The sequence below is a fragment of the Nelusetta ayraudi genome, unplaced genomic scaffold (genome assembly GCF_046127955.1).
Source record: "Nelusetta ayraudi isolate G7.1 ecotype Tasmania unplaced genomic scaffold, CSIRO-AGI_Nayr_v1 ptg000045l, whole genome shotgun sequence".
NCBI lineage: Eukaryota > Metazoa > Chordata > Actinopteri > Tetraodontiformes > Monacanthidae > Nelusetta > Nelusetta ayraudi.
Genome location: NW_027466095.1, coordinates 3170686 through 3194671, shown reverse-complemented (window position 1 = coordinate 3194671; position 23986 = coordinate 3170686). Strand labels below are relative to the sequence as shown.

General features: G+C 47.4%; 22 non-coding genes and 1 pseudogene across 22 annotated transcripts; all 23 read right to left on the bottom strand.

The window, feature by feature from the left end:
* Window positions 1-61: 61 nt before the first annotated feature.
* On the bottom strand, window positions 62-225 carry LOC142894906 (U1 spliceosomal RNA). Its single transcript, XR_012928098.1, has one exon. It is a non-coding gene; the product is annotated as a U1 spliceosomal RNA (small nuclear RNA).
* A 730-nt stretch (window positions 226-955) lies between these two features.
* On the bottom strand, window positions 956-1146 carry LOC142894892 (U2 spliceosomal RNA). The gene has a single exon (XR_012928087.1). It is a non-coding gene; the product is annotated as a U2 spliceosomal RNA (small nuclear RNA).
* Window positions 1147-1938: 792 nt separating this feature from the next.
* On the bottom strand, window positions 1939-2102 carry LOC142894899 (U1 spliceosomal RNA). Its single transcript, XR_012928094.1, has one exon. It is a non-coding gene; the product is annotated as a U1 spliceosomal RNA (small nuclear RNA).
* Window positions 2103-2832: 730 nt separating this feature from the next.
* Window positions 2833-3023, bottom strand: LOC142894948 (U2 spliceosomal RNA). Its single transcript, XR_012928140.1, has one exon. It is a non-coding gene; the product is annotated as a U2 spliceosomal RNA (small nuclear RNA).
* Window positions 3024-3815: 792 nt separating this feature from the next.
* On the bottom strand, window positions 3816-3979 carry LOC142894888 (U1 spliceosomal RNA). Its single transcript, XR_012928083.1, has one exon. It is a non-coding gene; the product is annotated as a U1 spliceosomal RNA (small nuclear RNA).
* A 730-nt stretch (window positions 3980-4709) lies between these two features.
* Window positions 4710-4900, bottom strand: LOC142894947 (U2 spliceosomal RNA). Its single transcript, XR_012928139.1, has one exon. It is a non-coding gene; the product is annotated as a U2 spliceosomal RNA (small nuclear RNA).
* A 792-nt stretch (window positions 4901-5692) lies between these two features.
* LOC142894876 (U1 spliceosomal RNA) lies at window positions 5693-5856 on the bottom strand. Its single transcript, XR_012928072.1, has one exon. It is a non-coding gene; the product is annotated as a U1 spliceosomal RNA (small nuclear RNA).
* A 730-nt stretch (window positions 5857-6586) lies between these two features.
* LOC142894898 (U2 spliceosomal RNA) lies at window positions 6587-6777 on the bottom strand. Its single transcript, XR_012928093.1, has one exon. It is a non-coding gene; the product is annotated as a U2 spliceosomal RNA (small nuclear RNA).
* A 792-nt stretch (window positions 6778-7569) lies between these two features.
* LOC142894946 (U1 spliceosomal RNA) lies at window positions 7570-7733 on the bottom strand. The gene has a single exon (XR_012928138.1). It is a non-coding gene; the product is annotated as a U1 spliceosomal RNA (small nuclear RNA).
* A 730-nt stretch (window positions 7734-8463) lies between these two features.
* Window positions 8464-8654, bottom strand: LOC142894891 (U2 spliceosomal RNA). The gene has a single exon (XR_012928086.1). It is a non-coding gene; the product is annotated as a U2 spliceosomal RNA (small nuclear RNA).
* Window positions 8655-9446: 792 nt separating this feature from the next.
* On the bottom strand, window positions 9447-9610 carry LOC142894935 (U1 spliceosomal RNA). The gene has a single exon (XR_012928127.1). It is a non-coding gene; the product is annotated as a U1 spliceosomal RNA (small nuclear RNA).
* A 730-nt stretch (window positions 9611-10340) lies between these two features.
* On the bottom strand, window positions 10341-10531 carry LOC142894942 (U2 spliceosomal RNA). Its single transcript, XR_012928134.1, has one exon. It is a non-coding gene; the product is annotated as a U2 spliceosomal RNA (small nuclear RNA).
* A 792-nt stretch (window positions 10532-11323) lies between these two features.
* LOC142894924 (U1 spliceosomal RNA) lies at window positions 11324-11487 on the bottom strand. The gene has a single exon (XR_012928116.1). It is a non-coding gene; the product is annotated as a U1 spliceosomal RNA (small nuclear RNA).
* A 730-nt stretch (window positions 11488-12217) lies between these two features.
* LOC142894941 (U2 spliceosomal RNA) lies at window positions 12218-12408 on the bottom strand. Its single transcript, XR_012928133.1, has one exon. It is a non-coding gene; the product is annotated as a U2 spliceosomal RNA (small nuclear RNA).
* Window positions 12409-13200: 792 nt separating this feature from the next.
* On the bottom strand, window positions 13201-13364 carry LOC142894913 (U1 spliceosomal RNA). The gene has a single exon (XR_012928105.1). It is a non-coding gene; the product is annotated as a U1 spliceosomal RNA (small nuclear RNA).
* A 730-nt stretch (window positions 13365-14094) lies between these two features.
* Window positions 14095-14274, bottom strand: LOC142894903 (U2 spliceosomal RNA; annotated as a pseudogene).
* A 3694-nt stretch (window positions 14275-17968) lies between these two features.
* On the bottom strand, window positions 17969-18152 carry LOC142894904 (U2 spliceosomal RNA). The gene has a single exon (XR_012928097.1). It is a non-coding gene; the product is annotated as a U2 spliceosomal RNA (small nuclear RNA).
* A 792-nt stretch (window positions 18153-18944) lies between these two features.
* LOC142894936 (U1 spliceosomal RNA) lies at window positions 18945-19108 on the bottom strand. Its single transcript, XR_012928128.1, has one exon. It is a non-coding gene; the product is annotated as a U1 spliceosomal RNA (small nuclear RNA).
* A 730-nt stretch (window positions 19109-19838) lies between these two features.
* LOC142894883 (U2 spliceosomal RNA) lies at window positions 19839-20029 on the bottom strand. Its single transcript, XR_012928079.1, has one exon. It is a non-coding gene; the product is annotated as a U2 spliceosomal RNA (small nuclear RNA).
* Window positions 20030-20821: 792 nt separating this feature from the next.
* Window positions 20822-20985, bottom strand: LOC142894870 (U1 spliceosomal RNA). The gene has a single exon (XR_012928066.1). It is a non-coding gene; the product is annotated as a U1 spliceosomal RNA (small nuclear RNA).
* A 730-nt stretch (window positions 20986-21715) lies between these two features.
* LOC142894945 (U2 spliceosomal RNA) lies at window positions 21716-21906 on the bottom strand. The gene has a single exon (XR_012928137.1). It is a non-coding gene; the product is annotated as a U2 spliceosomal RNA (small nuclear RNA).
* A 792-nt stretch (window positions 21907-22698) lies between these two features.
* Window positions 22699-22862, bottom strand: LOC142894934 (U1 spliceosomal RNA). Its single transcript, XR_012928126.1, has one exon. It is a non-coding gene; the product is annotated as a U1 spliceosomal RNA (small nuclear RNA).
* A 730-nt stretch (window positions 22863-23592) lies between these two features.
* Window positions 23593-23783, bottom strand: LOC142894944 (U2 spliceosomal RNA). Its single transcript, XR_012928136.1, has one exon. It is a non-coding gene; the product is annotated as a U2 spliceosomal RNA (small nuclear RNA).
* Between the last annotated feature and the right edge of the window lie 203 nt (window positions 23784-23986).

The window sequence follows — 23986 nt, the reverse complement described above, 5'->3', positions numbered from 1 at the left end:
GGACAGACAGCATTTCTGACTGGCGTACGAGAGAACGTACTCTTGCTTTTCAACATCTGATCAGGGGAGAGCGCGAACGCAGTCCCCCACTACCAGAAATTATGCAGTCGAGATTCCCACATTTGGGGAATTCGCAGGGGTCAGCACAACCGGAGTGCAATGGTCGCGCCTCGCCCTGGGTGAACCACCTTCTTGATCATGGTGTCTCCCCTGCCAGGTAAGTATGAGTTGTCCATGGCTGACATGACCACGTCTTCCACAGTCATTGCGCGCTGGCTCACGGTGCTCGCCACGTGTTCACAGCCAAAGGCATGTCAGAAAGAAAAGCAATAGTTGATATTTGGTTGAATGAGAAAGAAATCTGTCCCAACCTCATGTCTCCCAAATAACAGATTTGTACGTGAGCAATCCTTTTTCCACAGTTCACTGCTGCATGACCACAACAAAAGGGAATTTGGAAAACCACTCATTTCATCCCATTTACCTCCAAAAGAATCAACAACTAAACCACCAGAGAAAATGTGGCAAAAAGAGCTCCATTTGAAATCTGTGATGTGCGATTCCAGTGGGAAATTCAGAGAAAAGAAGAACATTCTGAATCGTCAAGGGGAAAAACAAAACAAATGACCACTCAACTAATTCATCGAGGAGTAGAAAACGCAACGCTAAAGCACTAGCTGCAATGCATACAGCGGGACGGCACCAAAGAAAAGGCAGCAGACTGCTTGATGCCGGACCAACAGCTGACAGGTCGCAGTGCAACGCCCTCTGCTGTTTACTACGGAGATGTGCTCTAAGTCAGAGGACTGCAGGGGACGTGAAATCATACTCTACCCATTGTGGGAATTGCGCACGGAAAGGCAACCCCGCATGTGCTATTACAGAAGCGCTCCAAACCGCCGATCAAATCTGACCTCAACCCCATCTAGTTGAGCTTGATTTTAGACAAAGTAAGGAGGAGTGCACCGTTCCTGGAGATACTGCCATACCGGGTCAATGCGTGGAGTGGACAGAGCAAGCCCCTATTCCATCTCCCTGGTCCAAAAATCAATTTAATATATGGTCCCCGGGTAGGGGACGTATCAGATATTAAACTGATAAGAACAGATACTACACTTGATCTTAGCCAAAAGGCCGAGAAGCGATACCACGTCACTGGCGAGCACAGGGAGTCATTCCGCTCACAGCCACCCTCGCTCACGGCGCATCGCGGCAGCATTTACTTGGCCTCAACAACAACAAGGTGCTAAAAGTGTGGATGAACCTTCCATGGACAGTGAGCAGCAGAAGCCGCACACAAGTTGGCCAACCTAATGCAAGTGGATGCAGCTTAAAGTTAGTTCTGGCCACGTGAGCACGTCCTGACCGATCCACAATGGCTTCCAACACCAAGTTTCCGTTCAAACTTCCTGCTACGTCTGGCAAGGAAATTGTCAGTCCGTGCAATCTTAACCCGCCACAAAACAAATTCAAATGATTAATGACGCTACTAGGACCAAAGGAAACACTGACCAATATCTATCTTGACACTCATGCACATCTCTCACACTCTGGAATGGAATGTCTTGGTCTCAGTCTTAATCTTGTTTGTCCATGTTTCAACAACTAATACCTAAATCAGTGTCAATTGTTTAACTGTCACCAAATCTTTTCTGGTTCCACCAGTGATTGGACACTGAAACTCAGGGAACAGAGAATGGGGAGAGAAAGTGGACACAAACGCAAGAGCTTTGTGTACAATCGAAACGGAGCCACGGAAACTTGGCCAGCAGCCTGATGAACGCAGCCAAGTGAGAAGCTGAACTTCAGTCAGAAAGCCTCTCAAGACAACATGTCATGATTCAAGAAGCCATCTGATCACGGGCATCGCGCACGCTGGACAGACAGCATTTCTTACTGGCGTACGAGAGAACGTACTCTTGCTTTTCAACATCTGATCAGGGGAGAGCGCGAACGCAGTCCCCCACTACCAGAAATTATGCAGTCGAGATTCCCACATTTGGGGAATTCGCAGGGGTCAGCACAACCGGAGTGCAATGGTCGCGCCTCGCCCTGGGTGAACCACCTTCTTGATCATGGTGTCTCCCCTGCCAGGTAAGTATGAGTTGTCCATGGCTGACATGACCACGTCTTCCACAGTCATTGCGCGCTGGCTCACGGTGCTCGCCACGTGTTCACAGCCAAAGGCATGTCAGAAAGAAAAGCAATAGTTGATATTTGGTTGAATGAGAAAGAAATCTGTCCCAACCTCATGTCTCCCAAATAACAGATTTGTACGTGAGCAATCCTTTTTCCACAGTTCACTGCTGCATGACCACAACAAAAGGGAATTTGGAAAACCACTCATTTCATCCCATTTACCTCCAAAAGAATCAACAACTAAACCACCAGAGAAAATGTGGCAAAAAGAGCTCCATTTGAAATCTGTGATGTGCGATTCCAGTGGGAAATTCAGAGAAAAGAAGAACATTCTGAATCGTCAAGGGGAAAAACAAAACAAATGACCACTCAACTAATTCATCGAGGAGTAGAAAACGCAACGCTAAAGCACTAGCTGCAATGCATACAGCGGGACGGCACCAAAGAAAAGGCAGCAGACTGCTTGATGCCGGACCAACAGCTGACAGGTCGCAGTGCAACGCCCTCTGCTGTTTACTACGGAGATGTGCTCTAAGTCAGAGGACTGCAGGGGACGTGAAATCATACTCTACCCATTGTGGGAATTGCGCACGGAAAGGCAACCCCGCATGTGCTATTACAGAAGCGCTCCAAACCGCCGATCAAATCTGACCTCAACCCCATCTAGTTGAGCTTGATTTTAGACAACGTAAGGAGGAGTGCACCGTTCCTGGAGATACTGCCATACCGGGTCGATGCGTGGAGTGGACGGAGCAAGCCCCTATTCCATCTCCCTGGTCCAAAAATCAATTTAATATATGGTCCCCGGGTAGGGGACGTATCAGATATTAAACTGATAAGAACAGATACTACACTTGATCTTAGCCAAAAGGCCGAGAAGCGATACCACGTCACTGGCGAGCACAGGGAGTCATTCCGCTCACAGCCACCCTCGCTCACGGCGCATCGCGGCAGCATTTACTTGGCCTCAACAACAACAAGGTGCTAAAAGTGTGGATGAACCTTCCATGGACAGTGAGCAGCAGAAGCCGCACACAAGTTGGCCAACCTAATGCAAGTGGATGCAGCTTAAAGTTAGTTCTGGCCACGTGAGCACGTCCTGACCGATCCACAATGGCTTCCAACACCAAGTTTCCGTTCAAACTTCCTGCTACGTCTGGCAAGGAAATTGTCAGTCCGTGCAATCTTAACCCGCCACAAAACAAATTCAAATGATTAATGACGCTACTAGGACCAAAGGAAACACTGACCAATATCTATCTTGACACTCATGCACATCTCTCACACTCTGGAATGGAATGTCTTGGTCTCAGTCTTAATCTTGTTTGTCCATGTTTCAACAACTAATACCTAAATCAGTGTCAATTGTTTAACTGTCACCAAATCTTTTCTGGTTCCACCAGTGATTGGACACTGAAACTCAGGGAACAGAGAATGGGGAGAGAAAGTGGACACAAACGCAAGAGCTTTGTGTACAATCGAAACGGAGCCACGGAAACTTGGCCAGCAGCCTGATGAACGCAGCCAAGTGAGAAGCTGAACTTCAGTCAGAAAGCCTCTCAAGACAACATGTCATGATTCAAGAAGCCATCTGATCACGGGCATCGCGCACGCTGGACAGACAGCATTTCTGACTGGCGTACGAGAGAACGTACTCTTGCTTTTCAACATCTGATCAGGGGAGAGCGCGAACGCAGTCCCCCACTACCAGAAATTATGCAGTCGAGATTCCCACATTTGGGGAATTCGCAGGGGTCAGCACAACCGGAGTGCAATGGTCGCGCCTCGCCCTGGGTGAACCACCTTCTTGATCATGGTGTCTCCCCTGCCAGGTAAGTATGAGTTGTCCATGGCTGACATGACCACGTCTTCCACAGTCATTGCGCGCTGGCTCACGGTGCTCGCCACGTGTTCACAGCCAAAGGCATGTCAGAAAGAAAAGCAATAGTTGATATTTGGTTGAATGAGAAAGAAATCTGTCCCAACCTCATGTCTCCCAAATAACAGATTTGTACGTGAGCAATCCTTTTTCCACAGTTCACTGCTGCATGACCACAACAAAAGGGAATTTGGAAAACCACTCATTTCATCCCATTTACCTCCAAAAGAATCAACAACTAAACCACCAGAGAAAATGTGGCAAAAAGAGCTCCATTTGAAATCTGTGATGTGCGATTCCAGTGGGAAATTCAGAGAAAAGAAGAACATTCTGAATCGTCAAGGGGAAAAACAAAACAAATGACCACTCAACTAATTCATCGAGGAGTAGAAAACGCAACGCTAAAGCACTAGCTGCAATGCATACAGCGGGACGGCACCAAAGAAAAGGCAGCAGACTGCTTGATGCCGGACCAACAGCTGACAGGTCGCAGTGCAACGCCCTCTGCTGTTTACTACGGAGATGTGCTCTAAGTCAGAGGACTGCAGGGGACGTGAAATCATACTCTACCCATTGTGGGAATTGCGCACGGAAAGGCAACCCCGCATGTGCTATTACAGAAGCGCTCCAAACCGCCGATCAAATCTGACCTCAACCCCATCTAGTTGAGCTTGATTTTAGACAATGTAAGGAGGAGTGCACCGTTCCTGGAGATACTGCCATACCGGGTCGATGCGTGGAGTGGACGGAGCAAGCCCCTATTCCATCTCCCTGGTCCAAAAATCAATTTAATATATGGTCCCCGGGTAGGGGACGTATCAGATATTAAACTGATAAGAACAGATACTACACTTGATCTTAGCCAAAAGGCCGAGAAGCGATACCACGTCACTGGCGAGCACAGGGAGTCATTCCGCTCACAGCCACCCTCGCTCACGGCGCATCGCGGCAGCATTTACTTGGCCTCAACAACAACAAGGTGCTAAAAGTGTGGATGAACCTTCCATGGACAGTGAGCAGCAGAAGCCGCACACAAGTTGGCCAACCTAATGCAAGTGGATGCAGCTTAAAGTTAGTTCTGGCCACGTGAGCACGTCCTGACCGATCCACAATGGCTTCCAACACCAAGTTTCCGTTCAAACTTCCTGCTACGTCTGGCAAGGAAATTGTCAGTCCGTGCAATCTTAACCCGCCACAAAACAAATTCAAATGATTAATGACGCTACTAGGACCAAAGGAAACACTGACCAATATCTATCTTGACACTCATGCACATCTCTCACACTCTGGAATGGAATGTCTTGGTCTCAGTCTTAATCTTGTTTGTCCATGTTTCAACAACTAATACCTAAATCAGTGTCAATTGTTTAACTGTCACCAAATCTTTTCTGGTTCCACCAGTGATTGGACACTGAAACTCAGGGAACAGAGAATGGGGAGAGAAAGTGGACACAAACGCAAGAGCTTTGTGTACAATCGAAACGGAGCCACGGAAACTTGGCCAGCAGCCTGATGAACGCAGCCAAGTGAGAAGCTGAACTTCAGTCAGAAAGCCTCTCAAGACAACATGTCATGATTCAAGAAGCCATCTGATCACGGGCATCGCGCACGCTGGACAGACAGCATTTCTGACTGGCGTACGAGAGAACGTACTCTTGCTTTTCAACATCTGATCAGGGGAGAGCGCGAACGCAGTCCCCCACTACCAGAAATTATGCAGTCGAGATTCCCACATTTGGGGAATTCGCAGGGGTCAGCACAACCGGAGTGCAATGGTCGCGCCTCGCCCTGGGTGAACCACCTTCTTGATCATGGTGTCTCCCCTGCCAGGTAAGTATGAGTTGTCCATGGCTGACATGACCACGTCTTCCACAGTCATTGCGCGCTGGCTCACGGTGCTCGCCACGTGTTCACAGCCAAAGGCATGTCAGAAAGAAAAGCAATAGTTGATATTTGGTTGAATGAGAAAGAAATCTGTCCCAACCTCATGTCTCCCAAATAACAGATTTGTACGTGAGCAATCCTTTTTCCACAGTTCACTGCTGCATGACCACAACAAAAGGGAATTTGGAAAACCACTCATTTCATCCCATTTACCTCCAAAAGAATCAACAACTAAACCACCAGAGAAAATGTGGCAAAAAGAGCTCCATTTGAAATCTGTGATGTGCGATTCCAGTGGGAAATTCAGAGAAAAGAAGAACATTCTGAATCGTCAAGGGGAAAAACAAAACAAATGACCACTCAACTAATTCATCGAGGAGTAGAAAACGCAACGCTAAAGCACTAGCTGCAATGCATACAGCGGGACGGCACCAAAGAAAAGGCAGCAGACTGCTTGATGCCGGACCAACAGCTGACAGGTCGCAGTGCAACGCCCTCTGCTGTTTACTACGGAGATGTGCTCTAAGTCAGAGGACTGCAGGGGACGTGAAATCATACTCTACCCATTGTGGGAATTGCGCACGGAAAGGCAACCCCGCATGTGCTATTACAGAAGCGCTCCAAACCGCCGATCAAATCTGACCTCAACCCCATCTAGTTGAGCTTGATTTTAGACAACGTAAGGAGGAGTGCACCGTTCCTGGAGATACTGCCATACCGGGTCGATGCGTGGAGTGGACGGAGCAAGCCCCTATTCCATCTCCCTGGTCCAAAAATCAATTTAATATATGGTCCCCGGGTAGGGGACGTATCAGATATTAAACTGATAAGACCAGATACTACACTTGATCTTAGCCAAAAGGCCGAGAAGCGATACCACGTCACTGGCGAGCACAGGGAGTCATTCCGCTCACAGCCACCCTCGCTCACGGCGCATCGCGGCAGCATTTACTTGGCCTCAACAACAACAAGGTGCTAAAAGTGTGGATGAACCTTCCATGGACAGTGAGCAGCAGAAGCCGCACACAAGTTGGCCAACCTAATGCAAGTGGATGCAGCTTAAAGTTAGTTCTGGCCACGTGAGCACGTCCTGACCGATCCACAATGGCTTCCAACACCAAGTTTCCGTTCAAACTTCCTGCTACGTCTGGCAAGGAAATTGTCAGTCCGTGCAATCTTAACCCGCCACAAAACAAATTCAAATGATTAATGACGCTACTAGGACCAAAGGAAACACTGACCAATATCTATCTTGACACTCATGCACATCTCTCACACTCTGGAATGGAATGTCTTGGTCTCAGTCTTAATCTTGTTTGTCCATGTTTCAACAACTAATACCTAAATCAGTGTCAATTGTTTAACTGTCACCAAATCTTTTCTGGTTCCACCAGTGATTGGACACTGAAACTCAGGGAACAGAGAATGGGGAGAGAAAGTGGACACAAACGCAAGAGCTTTGTGTACAATCGAAACGGAGCCACGGAAACTTGGCCAGCAGCCTGATGAACGCAGCCAAGTGAGAAGCTGAACTTCAGTCAGAAAGCCTCTCAAGACAACATGTCATGATTCAAGAAGCCATCTGATCACGGGCATCGCGCACGCTGGACAGACAGCATTTCTGACTGGCGTACGAGAGAACGTACTCTTGCTTTTCAACATCTGATCAGGGGAGAGCGCGAACGCAGTCCCCCACTACCAGAAATTATGCAGTCGAGATTCCCACATTTGGGGAATTCGCAGGGGTCAGCACAACCGGAGTGCAATGGTCGCGCCTCGCCCTGGGTGAACCACCTTCTTGATCATGGTGTCTCCCCTGCCAGGTAAGTATGAGTTGTCCATGGCTGACATGACCACGTCTTCCACAGTCATTGCGCGCTGGCTCACGGTGCTCGCCACGTGTTCACAGCCAAAGGCATGTCAGAAAGAAAAGCAATAGTTGATATTTGGTTGAATGAGAAAGAAATCTGTCCCAACCTCATGTCTCCCAAATAACAGATTTGTACGTGAGCAATCCTTTTTCCACAGTTCACTGCTGCATGACCACAACAAAAGGGAATTTGGAAAACCACTCATTTCATCCCATTTACCTCCAAAAGAATCAACAACTAAACCACCAGAGAAAATGTGGCAAAAAGAGCTCCATTTGAAATCTGTGATGTGCGATTCCAGTGGGAAATTCAGAGAAAAGAAGAACATTCTGAATCGTCAAGGGGAAAAACAAAACAAATGACCACTCAACTAATTCATCGAGGAGTAGAAAACGCAACGCTAAAGCACTAGCTGCAATGCATACAGCGGGACGGCACCAAAGAAAAGGCAGCAGACTGCTTGATGCCGGACCAACAGCTGACAGGTCGCAGTGCAACGCCCTCTGCTGTTTACTACGGAGATGTGCTCTAAGTCAGAGGACTGCAGGGGACGTGAAATCATACTCTACCCATTGTGGGAATTGCGCACGGAAAGGCAACCCCGCATGTGCTATTACAAAAGCGCTCCAAACCGTTGATCAAATCTGACCTCAACCCCATCTAGTTGAGCTTGATTTTAGACAACGTAAGGAGGAGTGCACCATTCCTGGAGATACTGCCATACCGGGTCAATGCGTGGAGTGGACGGAGCAAGCCCCTATTCCATCTCCCTGGTCCAAAAATCAATTTAATATATGGTCCCCGGGTAGGGGACGTATCAGATATTAAACTGATAAGAACAGATACTACACTTGATCTTAGCCAAAAGGCCGAGAAGCGATACCACTTCACTGGCGAGCACAGGGAGTCATTCCGCTCACAGCCACCCTCGCTCACGGCGCATCGCGGCAGCATTTACTTGGCCTCAACAACAACAAGGTGCTAAAAGTGTGGATGAACCTTCCATGGACAGTGAGCAGCAGAAGCCGCACACAAGTTGGCCAACCTAATGCAAGTGGATGCAGCTTAAAGTTAGTTCTGGCCACGTGAGCACGTCCTGACCGATCCACAATGGCTTCCAACACCAAGTTTCCGTTCAAACTTCCTGCTACGTCTGGCAAGGAAATTGTCAGTCCGTGCAATCTTAACCCGCCACAAAACAAATTCAAATGATTAATGACGCTACTAGGACCAAAGGAAACACTGACCAATATCTATCTTGACACTCATGCACATCTCTCACACTCTGGAATGGAATGTCTTGGTCTCAGTCTTAATCTTGTTTGTCCATGTTTCAACAACTAATACCTAAATCAGTGTCAATTGTTTAACTGTCACCAAATCTTTTCTGGTTCCACCAGTGATTGGACACTGAAACTCAGGGAACAGAGAATGGGGAGAGAAAGTGGACACAAACGCAAGAGCTTTGTGTACAATCGAAACGGAGCCACGGAAACTTGGCCAGCAGCCTGATGAACGCAGCCAAGTGAGAAGCTGAACTTCAGTCAGAAAGCCTCTCAAGACAACATGTCATGATTCAAGAAGCCATCTGATCACGGGCATCGCGCACGCTGGACAGACAGCATTTCTGACTGGCGTACGAGAGAACGTACTCTTGCTTTTCAACATCTGATCAGGGGAGAGCGCGAACGCAGTCCCCCACTACCAGAAATTATGCAGTCGAGATTCCCACATTTGGGGAATTCGCAGGGGTCAGCACAACCGGAGTGCAATGGTCGCGCCTCGCCCTGGGTGAACCACCTTCTTGATCATGGTGTCTCCCCTGCCAGGTAAGTATGAGTTGTCCATGGCTGACATGACCACGTCTTCCACAGTCATTGCGCGCTGGCTCACGGTGCTCGCCACGTGTTCACAGCCAAAGGCATGTCAGAAAGAAAAGCAATAGTTGATATTTGGTTGAATGAGAAAGAAATCTGTCCCAACCTCATGTCTCCCAAATAACAGATTTGTACGTGAGCAATCCTTTTTCCACAGTTCACTGCTGCATGACCACAACAAAAGGGAATTTGGAAAACCACTCATTTCATCCCATTTACCTCCAAAAGAATCAACAACTAAACCACCAGAGAAAATGTGGCAAAAAGAGCTCCATTTGAAATCTGTGATGTGCGATTCCAGTGGGAAATTCAGAGAAAAGAAGAACATTCTGAATCGTCAAGGGGAAAAACAAAACAAATGACCACTCAACTAATTCATCGAGGAGTAGAAAACGCAACGCTAAAGCACTAGCTGCAATGCATACAGCGGGACGGCACCAAAGAAAAGGCAGCAGACTGCTTGATGCCGGACCAACAGCTGACAGGTCGCAGTGCAACGCCCTCTGCTGTTTACTACGGAGATGTGCTCTAAGTCAGAGGACTGCAGGGGACGTGAAATCATACTCTACCCATTGTGGGAATTGCGCACGGAAAGGCAACCCCGCATGTGCTATTACAGAAGCGCTCCAAACCGCCGATCAAATCTGACCTCAACCCCATCTAGTTGAGCTTGATTTTAGACAACGTAAGGAGGAGTGCACCGTTCCTGGAGATACTGCCATACCGGGTCGATGCGTGGAGTGGACGGAGCAAGCCCCTATTCCATCTCCCTGGTCCAAAAATCAATTTAATATATGGTCCCCGGGTAGGGGACATATCAGATATTAAACTGATAAGAACAGATACTACACTTGATCTTAGCCAAAAGGCCGAGAAGCGATACCAAGTCACTGGCGAGCACAGGGAGTCATTCCGCTCACAGCCACCCTCGCTCACGGCGCATCGCGGCAGCATTTACTTGGCCTCAACAACAACAAGGTGCTAAAAGTGTGGATGAACCTTCCATGGACAGTGAGCAGCAGAAGCCGCACACAAGTTGGCCAACCTAATGCAAGTGGATGCAGCTTAAAGTTAGTTCTGGCCACGTGAGCACGTCCTGACCGATCCACAATGGCTTCCAACACCAAGTTTCCGTTCAAACTTCCTGCTACGTCTGGCAAGGAAATTGTCAGTCCGTGCAATCTTAACCCGCCACAAAACAAATTCAAATGATTAATGACGCTACTAGGACCAAAGGAAACACTGACCAATATCTATCTTGACACTCATGCACATCTCTCACACTCTGGAATGGAATGTCTTGGTCTCAGTCTTAATCTTGTTTGTCCATGTTTCAACAACTAATACCTAAATCAGTGTCAATTGTTTAACTGTCACCAAATCTTTTCTGGTTCCACCAGTGATTGGACACTGAAACTCAGGGAACAGAGAATGGGGAGAGAAAGTGGACACAAACGCAAGAGCTTTGTGTACAATCGAAACGGAGCCACGGAAACTTGGCCAGCAGCCTGATGAACGCAGCCAAGTGAGAAGCTGAACTTCAGTCAGAAAGCCTCTCAAGACAACATGTCATGATTCAAGAAGCCATCTGATCACGGGCATCGCGCACGCTGGACAGACAGCATTTCTTACTGGCGTACGAGAGAACGTACTCTTGCTTTTCAACATCTGATCAGGGGAGAGCGCGAACGCAGTCCCCCACTACCAGAAATTATGCAGTCGAGATTCCCACATTTGGGGAATTCGCAGGGGTCAGCACAACCGGAGTGCAATGGTCGCGCCTCGCCCTGGGTGAACCACCTTCTTGATCATGGTGTCTCCCCTGCCAGGTAAGTATGAGTTGTCCATGGCTGACATGACCACGTCTTCCACAGTCATTGCGCGCTGGCTCACGGTGCTCGCCACGTGTTCACAGCCAAAGGCATGTCAGAAAGAAAAGCAATAGTTGATATTTGGTTGAATGAGAAAGAAATCTGTCCCAACCTCATGTCTCCCAAATAACAGATTTGTACGTGAGCAATCCTTTTTCCACAGTTCACTGCTGCATGACCACAACAAAAGGGAATTTGGAAAACCACTCATTTCATCCCATTTACCTCCAAAAGAATCAACAACTAAACCACCAGAGAAAATGTGGCAAAAAGAGCTCCATTTGAAATCTGTGATGTGCGATTCCAGTGGGAAATTCAGAGAAAAGAAGAACATTCTGAATCGTCAAGGGGAAAAACAAAACAAATGACCACTCAACTAATTCATCGAGGAGTAGAAAACGCAACGCTAAAGCACTAGCTGCAATGCATACAGCGGGACGGCACCAAAGAAAAGGCAGCAGACTGCTTGATGCCGGACCAACAGCTGACAGGTCGCAGTGCAACGCCCTCTGCTGTTTACTACGGAGATGTGCTCTAAGTCAGAGGACTGCAGGGGACGTGAAATCATACTCTACCCATTGTGGGAATTGCGCACGGAAAGGCAACCCCGCATGTGCTATTACAGAAGCGCTCCAAACCGCCGATCAAATCTGACCTCAACCCCATCTAGTTGAGCTTGATTTTAGACAACGTAAGGAGGAGTGCACCGTTCCTGGAGATACTGCCATACCAGGTCGATGCGTGGAGTGGACGGAGCAAGCCCCAATTCCATCTCCCTGGTCCAAAAATCAATTTAATATATGGTCCCCGGGTAGGGGACATATCAGATATTAAACTGATAAGAACAGATACTACACTTGATCTTAGCCAAAAGGCCGAGAAGCGATACCACGTCACTGGCGAGCACAGGGAGTCATTCCGCTCACAGCCACCCTCGCTCACGGCGCATCGCGGCAGCATTTACTTGGCCTCAACAACAACAAGGTGCTAAAAGTGTGGATGAACCTTCCATGGACAGTGAGCAGCAGAAGCCGCACACAAGTTGGCCAACCTAATGCAAGTGGATGCAGCTTAAAGTTAGTTCTGGCCACGTGAGCACGTCCTGACCGATCCACAATGGCTTCCAACACCAAGTTTCCGTTCAAACTTCCTGCTACGTCTGGCAAGGAAATTGTCAGTCCGTGCAATCTTAACCCGCCACAAAACAAATTCAAATGATTAATGACGCTACTAGGACCAAAGGAAACACTGACCAATATCTATCTTGACACTCATGCACATCTCTCACACTCTGGAATGGAATGTCTTGGTCTCAGTCTTAATCTTGTTTGTCCATGTTTCAACAACTAATACCTAAATCAGTGTCAATTGTTTAACTGTCACCAAATCTTTTCTGGTTCCACCAGTGATTGGACACTGAAACTCAGGGAACAGAGAATGGGGAGAGAAAGTGGACACAAACGCAAGAGCTTTGTGTACAATCGAAACGGAGCCACGGAAACTTGGCCAGCAGCCTGATGAACGCAGCCAAGTGAGAAGCTGAACTTCAGTCAGAAAGCCTCTCAAGACAACATGTCATGATTCAAGAAGCCATCTGATCACGGGCATCGCGCACGCTGGACAGACAGCATTTCTGACTGGCGTACGAGAGAACGTACTCTTGCTTTTCAACATCTGATCAGGGGAGAGCGCGAACGCAGTCCCCCACTACCAGAAATTATGCAGTCGAGATTCCCACATTTGGGGAATTCGCAGGGGTCAGCACAACCGGAGTGCAATGGTCGCGCCTCGCCCTGGGTGAACCACCTTCTTGATCATGGTGTCTCCCCTGCCAGGTAAGTATGAGTTGTCCATGGCTGACATGACCACGTCTTCCACAGTCATTGCGCGCTGGCTCACGGTGCTCGCCACGTGTTCACAGCCAAAGGCATGTCAGAAAGAAAAGCAATAGTTGATATTTGGTTGAATGAGAAAGAAATCTGTCCCAACCTCATGTCTCCCAAATAACAGATTTGTACGTGAGCAATCCTTTTTCCACAGTTCACTGCTGCATGACCACAACAAAAGGGAATTTGGAAAACCACTCATTTCATCCCATTTACCTCCAAAAGAATCAACAACTAAACCACCAGAGAAAATGTGGCAAAAAGAGCTCCATTTGAAATCTGTGATGTGCGATTCCAGTGGGAAATTCAGAGAAAAGAAGAACATTCTGAATCGTCAAGGGGAAAAACAAAACAAATGACCACTCAACTAATTCATCGAGGAGTAGAAAACGCAACGCTAAAGCACTAGCTGCAATGCATACAGCGGGACGGCACCAAAGAAAAGGCAGCAGACTGCTTGATGCCGGACCAACAGCTGACAGGTCGCAGTGCAACGCCCTCTGCTGTTTACTACGGAGATGTGCTCTAAGTCAGAGGACTGCAGGGGACGTGAAATCATACTCTACCCATTGTGGGAATTGCGCACGGAAAGGCAACCCCGCATGTGCTATTACAGAAGCGCTCCAAACCGCCGATCAAATCTGACCTCAACCCCATCTAGTTGAGCTTGATTTTAGACAACGTAAGGAGGAGTGCACCGTTCCTGGAGATACTGCCATACCGGGTCAATGCGTGGAGTGGACGGAGCAAGCCCCTATTCCATTTCCCTGGTCCAAAAATCAATTTAATATATGGTCCCCGGGTAGGGGACGTATCAGATATTAAACTGATAAGAACAGATTTTTTTTTTTCTTTCGAAAAAAGTTTATTGACACTCATTCAGTTAATTATGTTACATGATTTTTTTACATTTGCATTAATGTGTTTCCACAGACACAATACACATAAATAATAAGACAAATATTTTCTGTAAAAAACATGATTAAAACAAGAGATATGAACAGGAGTGCACAATTTTAAAAGGGGCTCAATGTCTTTGTCTCTTTTGTGCGGGAACGCAATGAGTCCTTACCAAAATTATTCCATTCTGCTCCCCCAAACATTTGTTCGCTCAGGACCTTGTCGTGGTGCTCAGAGGAGATCCTCGCCCTTTTGCTCCTTCCCTCCTGCCTCACCCGGAGAGCCAGGCCGTTGCTGCTTTGACCTTTTTGTGTGTGGTTCCAGGTCCTTCCTCCGAATGGGCCCAGAGGCGATTCTTCTTTGTGGTTGTGTCCTAGGGCCCGCCGCCTGCATAGCCATCTGGATCACAACCACGGGGGGGATCTGCATGTGCTTCCTTACCAGCAAGTTTCTGGAGGTCCATATGGCGTCTTTGATGGCGGCTAGGGTGAGCCACTGCTCTGCAAAGTCCCTTGCTGGCATCTTCTGGGGGCTCACCCCATATAGCACTAGTTGTGCTGTAAGGACCTCCCTTGCTGGTAAGTACGGGAATTTCAAGGACCTGGCTGTTGCCCACTGGTCTACAGCAGCACTGCACTCCCAGAAGAGATGCCTCACTGACTCGGGCGCGCCACAACCAGGTCGGGGGCAAGTCGCTGATGGTGACATGCCCCGGGAGTGCAAGACGGACCTGACCGGGAGGATCTCGTGAGCCACCATCCATGACAGGTCTCGGAGTCTGTTTGGGAGAGCAGGATGGTTCACGTTGCGCCAAACTGTTGAGGGCTCGCTGAGTGCGAGCCCGCGCACTGGACTCACTGGTTCTCGCTCCTGCACAATAGAAACAAGAGAGCGGTGGCTTGTTAAAACATGCAACTCCTCCTTTTCCAAATTAAAATACTTTAAAAACGTCTGGATCAAAGCATATGTTAAAGGCAGATTAAAAGACACCGGTACTTTCAGGTCTGTGGGTAACAATTTCAGTTTTCTGAGGTAGGACCCCATCCAGAAACGTGTCATTGCAGCCGTCCTGGGGTTTCTGGATGGGGTTGTTGCTATTTTGATGTGCGAGGCCGTATAGGTGCTTCCTAAAAATAGGTAAAGGTCTGGCACTGCTTTTCCTCCTTTCTCCTTTGGCCTTTTCATGAAGTCTCTTCTTAGTCTTCCCCACTTAGATCCCCACAGGAAGTAGAAAATGGCTCGCTCCAGGATTAAAAACACACGTCTTGGTGGGATAAAAACAGAACTGATCAGTAAAAGCAAGGGTAAAATCACTGCTTTGATGATTAAAACTTTTCCTTCAAGGGTCAGTCCTCTAAGTCCCCAGTACCCTAGTCTTTGTCTAACTTTCCCTGTGACGTCATCCCAGTTTGTGTCCCCTCCCCCTTCCTTATCAAATTTGATTCCCAATATTTTCTGGTTAGTCTGGGTCGTAGTCAGGGGGAGTCCCGTTGTCTCGTTTGCTGTCCATGGTCCATAAAATTGGGCTTGGGTCTTGTCTCTGTTCAATTTTGACCCAGAGGCCTGTCCGAAAAAGTCAGTCAAGTCCAGTGTCCTGTTCACGGATAAAAGGTCAGTGCATAAAATGTTAATGTCGTCCATGTATAAAACACACTTGGTCACCAGTCCCCCACTCCCCGGGACTCCCACCCCATTGATTCGTTGGTCCCTTTGCAAGATCTGTGCCAGTGGTTCTATACAGGTAATGTAGAGGAGGGCAGATAAAGGACACCCCTGACGGACACCGCAGTTGATGTTGACTGCTTTTGTCAAAAGCCCGTTAACGATGAATTTGCTGGAGATGCCCCGGTACAGCAATCCCACCCAAGCTACAAACCTTTCTGGGAACCCCATTTTTTCCAGTACCCGGAAGAGGTACTGATGCGAGACCCGATCAAAGGCTTTCTCAAAGTCTAAATTTAGTACTACTAGCCGGATGTTTCTGTCTCTCGCGTAACAGATGGTGTCTCTGATCAGTACGAGGCTGTCAGTGATCTTCCTCCCCGGAACGGCACAGGCTTGATCCGGGTGAATCACTTCTTCTAAAAACATGGACATCCGTGTGGCTAAAAGTTTGCTAAAAAGTTTGCAGTCAAAGTTTAAAAGCGTGATCGGTCTCCAATTCTTCAAGTCAGTCTTGTCTTTTTTTTTGTAAAGAAGAGTCACTATCCCTATTCTAAAACTGTCGGGAAGTCGGTCAAGGTGTTCAAAATCCATAAAAACAGTCATCAAATCAGGTGCTAAAATGTCCCAAAAGGTCAAATAAAACTCTAAGGGAAGTCCGTCTTGTCCAGGGGACTTCCCTTTTTTAAAACCAGACAAACATTTATTTAATTCTAAAAAAGTAAAATCTTGGGATAAAAGCACGCTGTTGCTTACTGTTTTATCAATGAATTTTAGAACTTCTGTCATGGTGTCAGTTTTAACAGGTTTTTCTGAGTACAGGTTTGAATAAAATGTCTCAATTGTCTCTTTTATTTCATCCATTGTTTCTGTTGTGCACCCATTTTCTTTCTTCAGTTTTGCAATGCCTCCCCCTTTATTTATAATTTTCCTAAAGAAATACCGTGTGCACTTTTCACCCTCTTCTATTTCCCGTTCCCTGCTCCTTAAAATGACACCTTTGCTGTGGATTTCTGATAGGGCCGACATCTCTTTCTTGACTTGTTTAATTTCTTCGTTGAAGTCCATACCATGTTGGTTAAGGTTAAAATAGCATTGAAGTCTTTTCTGCAGTCCCATCATGCGTCTGTGTTCCCTATTCTTTTTTTCCCTACCTGCCTGCCTAAAGAAAGTCTTTGTCTTTTCCTTCACCATTTCCCACCAGTGTGCATGTGTTTCGTAAAAGTCTTGGAGGGTCTGCCACTCTTTGTACTGCTCCCTGAACTGCCTAACTAAGTCCCTATCTAATAAAAGGGAGCAGTTGAGTTTCCACAGACCACTTCCTGAAGTCACACCTGAAGAGAGTGACAGAGTGCAAGACACCATGAGGTGATCAGAGAAGAAAACAGGGGTCAATCTAGCATCGGTGGGCGGGCAGTCCCGTGTAAAAACATAATCTATGCGAGAGGCTCTGGTACTGTCACCACTGAACCAGGTGAAGCCCTCCTCTCTGGGATGCATGGTTTTAAAACAGTCTTGAAGTTTAAAATCCCTGCAAATGCCCTGTAATAAAACTGATGTCTTGTCTATTTTAAAATCTTCTCCTGCTCTTCTTCTATCCGTCTTGTTTAAAATGCAATTAAAATCACCTGCTACAACTAAAGGTGCCCTGCCTAGCATGTGGGACTGCAAGTTTTCTAAAAGGTCATACCTGTCATTTTTGTCATTAAAGCCATAAATATTGAGAAGGTTAAAATCCCGCCCCATAAAATTTAGATGTGCTAAAAGTGCCCGACCATCTCTCACCACTGTGCTACCCTTCACCAGAACCTGAGGGTTTTTTATTAAAATGGCTACTCCGTCATTTTTATTTTCGTTTGATCCACTCCATAGAGACGTTTGTGGCCACATATCTTCCCATGTTCTATATTGTTTTAAAAAGGGTAGGCCACATTCCTGTATTAAAAACACATCTGATTCATGGGAAAATAAAAAGGATAAAACACTCTGGGCTCTGACTCTCGACTTCACACTTCTCACATTTATGGTAGAGAAGGTGAGTGTCATAAGAATGGTTAAAAACAACAGGTGTGACATTCTTTAAAAACCTATAAAGATATCAAAAAAAAGGCTGTAAAACATTTAGACTAAACTGATAAGAACAGATACTACACTTGATCTTAGCCAAAAGGCCGAGAAGCGATACCACGTCACTGGCGAGCACAGGGAGTCATTCCGCTCACAGCCACCCTCGCTCACGGCGCATCGCGGCAGCATTTACTTGGCCTCAACAACAACAAGGTGCTAAAAGTGTGGATGAACCTTCCATGGACAGTGAGCAGCAGAAGCCGCACACAAGTTGGCCAACCTAATGCAAGTGGATGCAGCTTAAAGTTAGTTCTGGCCACGTGAGCACGTCCTGACCGATCCACAATGGCTTCCAACACCAAGTTTCCGTTCAAACTTCCTGCTACGTCTGGCAAGGAAATTGTCAGTCCGTGCAATCTTAACCCGCCACAAAACAAATTCAAATGATTAATGACGCTACTAGGACCAAAGGAAACACTGACCAATATCTATCTTGACACTCATGCACATCTCTCACACTCTGGAATGGAATGTCTTGGTCTCAGTCTTAATCTTGTTTGTCCATGTTTCAACAACTAATACCTAAATCAGTGTCAATTGTTTAACTGTCACCAAATCTTTTCTGGTTCCACCAGTGATTGGACACTGAAACTCAGGGAACAGAGAATGGGGAGAGAAAGTGGACACAAACGCAAGAGCTTTGTGTACAATCGAAACGGAGCCACGGAAACTTGGCCAGCAGCCTGATGAACGCAGCCAAGTGAGAAGCTGAACTTCAGTCAGAAAGCCTCTCAAGACAACATGTCATGATTCAAGAAGCCATCTGAGCACGGGCATCGCGCACGCTGGACAGACAGCATTTCTTACTGGCGTACGAGAGAACGTACTCTTGCTTTTCAACATCTGATCAGGGGAGAGCGCGAACGCAGTCCCCCACTACCAGAAATTATGCAGTCAAGATTCCCACATTTGGGGAATTCGCAGGGGTCAGCACAACCGGAGTGCAATGGTCGCGCCTCGCCCTGGGTGAACCACCTTCTTGATCATGGTGTCTCCCCTGCCAGGTAAGTATGAGTTGTCCATGGCTGACATGACCACGTCTTCCACAGTCATTGCGCGCTGGCTCACGGTGCTCGCCACGTGTTCACAGCCAAAGGCATGTCAGAAAGAAAAGCAATAGTTGATATTTGGTTGAATGAGAAAGAAATCTGTCCCAACCTCATGTCTCCCAAATAACAGATTTGTACGTGAGCAATCCTTTTTCCACAGTTCACTGCTGCATGACCACAACAAAAGGGAATTTGGAAAACCACTCATTTCATCCCATTTACCTCCAAAAGAATCAACAACTAAACCACCAGAGAAAATGTGGCAAAAAGAGCTCCATTTGAAATCTGTGATGTGCGATTCCAGTGGGAAATTCAGAGAAAAGAAGAACATTCTGAATCGTCAAGGGGAAAAACAAAACAAATGACCACTCAACTAATTCATCGAGGAGTAGAAAACGCAACGCTAAAGCACTAGCTGCAATGCATACAGCGGGACGGCACCAAAGAAAAGGCAGCAGACTGCTTGATGCCGGACCAACAGCTGACAGGTCGCAGTGCAACGCCCTCTGCTGTTTACTACGGAGATGTGCTCTAAGTCAGAGGACTGCAGGGGACGTGAAATCATACTCTACCCATTGTGGGAATTGCGCACGGAAAGGCAACCCCGCATGTGCTATTACAGAAGCGCTCCAAACCGCCGATCAAATCTGACCTCAACCCCATCTAGTTGAGCTTGATTTTAGACAACGTAAAGAGGAGTGCACCGTTCCTGGAGATACTGCCATACCGGGTCAATGCGTGGAGTGGACGGAGCAAGCCCCTATTCCATCTCCCTGGTCCAAAAATCAATTTAATATATGGTCCCCGGGTAGGGGACGTATCAGATATTAAACTGATAAGAACAGATACTACACTTGATCTTAGCCAAAAGGCCGAGAAGCGATACCACGTCACTGGCGAGCACAGGGAGTCATTCCGCTCACAGCCACCCTCGCTCACGGCGCATCGCGGCAGCATTTACTTGGCCTCAACAACAACAAGGTGCTAAAAGTGTGGATGAACCTTCCATGGACAGTGAGCAGCAGAAGCCGCACACAAGTTGGCCAACCTAATGCAAGTGGATGCAGCTTAAAGTTAGTTCTGGCCACGTGAGCACGTCCTGACCGATCCACAATGGCTTCCAACACCAAGTTTCCGTTCAAACTTCCTGCTACGTCTGGCAAGGAAATTGTCAGTCCGTGCAATCTTAACCCGCCACAAAACAAATTCAAATGATTAATGACGCTACTAGGACCAAAGGAAACACTGACCAATATCTATCTTGACACTCATGCACATCTCTCACACTCTGGAATGGAATGTCTTGGTCTCAGTCTTAATCTTGTTTGTCCATGTTTCAACAACTAATACCTAAATCAGTGTCAATTGTTTAACTGTCACCAAATCTTTTCTGGTTCCACCAGTGATTGGACACTGAAACTCAGGGAACAGAGAATGGGGAGAGAAAGTGGACACAAACGCAAGAGCTTTGTGTACAATCGAAACGGAGCCACGGAAACTTGGCCAGCAGCCTGATGAACGCAGCCAAGTGAGAAGCTGAACTTCAGTCAGAAAGCCTCTCAAGACAACATGTCATGATTCAAGAAGCCATCTGATCACGGGCATCGCGCACGCTGGACAGACAGCATTTCTTACTGGCGTACGAGAGAACGTACTCTTGCTTTTCAACATCTGATCAGGGGAGAGCGCGAACGCAGTCCCCCACTACCAGAAATTATGCAGTCGAGATTCCCACATTTGGGGAATTCGCAGGGGTCAGCACAACCGGAGTGCAATGGTCGCGCCTCGCCCTGGGTGAACCACCTTCTTGATCATGGTGTCTCCCCTGCCAGGTAAGTATGAGTTGTCCATGGCTGACATGACCACGTCTTCCACAGTCATTGCGCGCTGGCTCATGGTGCTCGCCACGTGTTCACAGCCAAAGGCATGTCAGAAAGAAAAGCAATAGTTGATATTTGGTTGAATGAGAAAGAAATCTGTCCCAACCTCATGTCTCCCAAATAACAGATTTGTACGTGAGCAATCCTTTTTCCACAGTTCACTGCTGCATGACCACAACAAAAGGGAATTTGGAAAACCACTCATTTCATCCCATTTACCTCCAAAAGAATCAACAACTAAACCACCAGAGAAAATGTGGCAAAAAGAGCTCCATTTGAAATCTGTGATGTGCGATTCCAGTGGGAAATTCAGAGAAAAGAAGAACATTCTGAATCGTCAAGGGGAAAAACAAAACAAATGACCACTCAACTAATTCATCGAGGAGTAGAAAACGCAACGCTAAAGCACTAGCTGCAATGCATACAGCGGGACGGCACCAAAGAAAAGGCAGCAGACTGCTTGATGCCGGACCAACAGCTGACAGGTCGCAGTGCAACGCCCTCTGCTGTTTACTACGGAGATGTGCTCTAAGTCAGAGGACTGCAGGGGACGTGAAATCATACTCTACCCATTGTGGGAATTGCGCACGGAAAGGCAACCCCGCATGTGCTATTACAGAAGCGCTCCAAACCGCCGATCAAATCTGACCTCAACCCCATCTAGTTGAGCTTGATTTTAGACAACATAAGGAGGAGTGCACCGTTCCTGGAGATACTGCCATACCGGGTCGATGCGTGGAGTGGACGGAGCAAGCCCCTATTCCATCTCCCTGGTCCAAAAATCAATTTAATATATGGTCCCCGGGTAGGGGACGTATCAGATATTAAACTGATAAGAACAGATACTACACTTGATCTTAGCCAAAAGGCCGAGAAGCGATACCACGTCACTGGCGAGCACAGGGAGTCATTCCGCTCACAGCCACCCTCGCTCACGGCGCATCGCGGCAGCATTTACTTGGCCTCAACAACAACAAGGTGCTAAAAGTGTGGATGAACCTTCCATGGACAGTGAGCAGCAGAAGCCGCACACAAGTTGGCCAACCTAATGCAAGTGGATGCAGCTTAAAGTTAGTTCTGGCCACGTGAGCACGTCCTGACCGATCCACAATGGCTTCCAACACCAAGTTTCCGTTCAAACTTCCTGCTACGTCTGGCAAGGAAATTGTCAGTCCGTGCAATCTTAACCCGCCACAAAACAAATTCAAATGATTAATGACGCTACTAGGACCAAAGGAAACACTGACCAATATCTATCTTGACACTCATGCACATCTCTCACACTCTGGAATGGAATGTCTTGGTCTCAGTCTTAATCTTGTTTGTCCATGTTTCAACAACTAATACCTAAATCAGTGTCAATTGTTTAACTGTCACCAAATCTTTTCTGGTTCCACCAGTGATTGGACACTGAAACTCAGGGAACAGAGAATGGGGAGAGAAAGTGGACTCAAACGCAAGAGCTTTGTGTACAATCGAAACGGAGCCACGGAAACTTGGCCAGCAGCCTGATGAACGCAGCCAAGTGAGAAGCTGAACTTCAGTCAGAAAGCCTCTCAAGAAAACATGTCATGATTCAAGAAGCCATCTGATCACGGGCATCGCGCACGCTGGACAGACAGCATTTCTTACTGGCGTACGAGAGAACGTACTCTTGCTTTTCAACATCTGATCAGGGGAGAGCGCGAACGCAGTCCCCCACTACCAGAAATTATGCAGTCGAGATTCCCACATTTGGGGAATTCGCAGAGGTCAGCACAACCGGAGTGCAATGGTCGCGCCTCGCCCTGGGTGAACCACCTTCTTGATCATGGTGTCTCCCCTGCCAGGTAAGTATGAGTTGTCCATGGCTGACATGACCACGTCTTCCACAGTCATTGCGCGCTGGCTCACGGTGCTCGCCACGTGTTCACAGCCAAAGGCATGTCAGAAAGAAAAGCAATAGTTGATATTTGGTTGAATGAGAAAGAAATCTGTCCCAACCTCATGTCTCCCAAATAACAGATTTGTACGTGAGCAATCCTTTTTCCACAGTTCACTGCTGCATGACCACAACAAAAGGGAATTTGGAAAACCACTCATTTCATCCCATTTACCTCCAAAAGAATCAACAACTAAACCACCAGAGAAAATGTGGCAAAAAGAGCTCCATTTGAAGTCTGTGATGTGCGATTCCAGTGGGAAATTCAGAGAAAAGAAGAACATTCTGAATCGTCAAGGGGAAAAACAAAACAAATGACCACTCAACTAATTCATCGAGGAGTAGAAAACGCAACGCTAAAGCACTAGCTGCAATGCATACAGCGGGACGGCACCAAAGAAAAGGCAGCAGACTGCTTGATGCCGGACCAACAGCTGACAGGTCGCAGTGCAACGCCCTCTGCTGTTTACTACGGAGATGTGCTCTAAGTCAGAGGACTGCAGGGGACGTGAAATCATACTCTACCCATTGTGGGAATTGCGCACGGAAAGGCAACCCCGCATGTGCTATTACAGAAGCGCTCCAAACCGCCGATCAAATCTGACCTCAACCCCATCTAGTTGAGCTTGATTTTAGACAACGTAAGGAGGAGTGCACCGTTCCTGGAGATACTGCCATACCGGGTCGATGCGTGGAGTGGACGGAGCAAGCCCCTATTCCATCTCCCTGGTCCAAAAATCAATTTAATATATGGTCCCCGGGTAGGGGACGTATCAGATATTAAACTGATAAGAACAGATACTACACTTGATCTTAGCCAAAAGGCCGAGAAGCGATACCACGTCACTGGCGAGCACAGGGAGTCATTCCGCTCACAGCCACCCTCGCTCACGGCGCATCGCGGCAGCATTTACTTGGCCTTGTAGTATCTGAATCTATGCATATGTCCTCATGTGATCTTATGTGTATGGCCTGATGTGAACTCAGCGGTGAACCCGCTGTGGCACTCTTTCCCTAAGGACGTTAGGGTCCATATATGG